The sequence below is a fragment of the Triticum aestivum genome, unplaced genomic scaffold (assembly GCF_018294505.1).
Source record: "Triticum aestivum cultivar Chinese Spring unplaced genomic scaffold, IWGSC CS RefSeq v2.1 scaffold30630, whole genome shotgun sequence".
Lineage (NCBI taxonomy): Eukaryota > Viridiplantae > Streptophyta > Magnoliopsida > Poales > Poaceae > Triticum > Triticum aestivum.
In genome coordinates this window covers 18,497-19,869 of record NW_025229718.1, presented here as the reverse complement: position 1 = coordinate 19,869, position 1,373 = coordinate 18,497, and positions in this window count along the sequence as shown.

Genomic DNA, 1,373 nt, shown 5'->3' with positions numbered 1-1,373 from the left:
GAGAGAGAGAGAGATACCGACATACCGTACGCTTGTCCTCTAGTTATGAAAGTATGTTGATGATTCTGGTTGGTACTCCAGTGGATGGGAAGATTTGGCTGAGAAATCAGCTATCTTATAGCCGCATGTAGTAGCATCGAAAGTAGCACATAGGTTACCTGTCCCATGGGTGATAATCCAACTCATCTTTTTGTGCGATTCATATGAAATATTTGTTAACAAAAGTGGTGTGGTATGTGTGTGACATAGTTAATACAACTATCAGTAGGTTCGAATTTTGAAATGATGATTTGTATACAAGTTGCCATGTTCCGCACCGTTGACTTAAAATATTCGTAAATGAAAATGGATTATGAATTGGCATATTGGGAAGAGGTTGATGGCGGAGACACCATATCTGAAGGCGTAGGCCATGGGCGCCGACAGATACATTGCGATGATCCGCGTTGGAAATGCCCTAACAGATCCAAAGTTGACCCGAACCAAAATATTGTGCTCCTTGCAAGCGTGAGCCATGCGCTCGGATTAAGGATTAACAATTACGGTTACATCTAACAGATTCAAAGTTGACCCGAACCAAAATATTGTGCTCCTGGCAAGCGTGAGCCATGCACCCGGATTAAGGATTAACAATTACGGTTACAGCTAGGAACTTCTTGTTGCGTAGCTAAGTGGAGCAAACCATCTGGTTCTTACTCCTGGAGATGCTCTAATTAAAGTAACCCCCAATCAAAACCATGTGCTTCGGCCAAGCGTGAACCTTGGCCTAGCTAGCTCGGGGTAACAATGACTCAATGAGAGTAGTGAAGCAACCAAATCACATAGGAGAAAGGTGTAACAGCTCCGGGGTGCCCCTGCACCCTCATGAACTGTAAATTTGTAAAGAAAATGTAAAGAAAATTGAAAAATTCCGAAACATTCAGGGATCAAAGATGATCAAATATTTAATGTTCTTACAAAATTTCAGGCACAAATAACCTTCGTGGAGCCATCACAAAAAAAAAACACTGCTCAAAAGTGTACATAAACTTTGAGCAGTGATTTTGTTTTTTTAGGTGAGGGCTCCTCGAATGTTTGATCGTGTTTGATGTCCCAAAGTTCCAGAGTTTTCTGAATGTTTTTCAATTTTTTTGAATTTACTGTTCATAGAGGGTGTGGGGGCACCCGGGTGCTGAAAGTCATGTTTCATCAGGTAGATAGGAGGGACCCAAGACTTATGCGCTTGTTACTACCCCTTTTGATGCTCTATCTAATTAAGTAGCTAAGGACCGGGTCAAAACTTCCTCTCGCCCCGAACCCTATCCCTTCCCGCATCGCCCCCGCGAGGCGACGGGGAGGGCCCTCGATCTCCACCACCAAGAGTCGGCATCCTC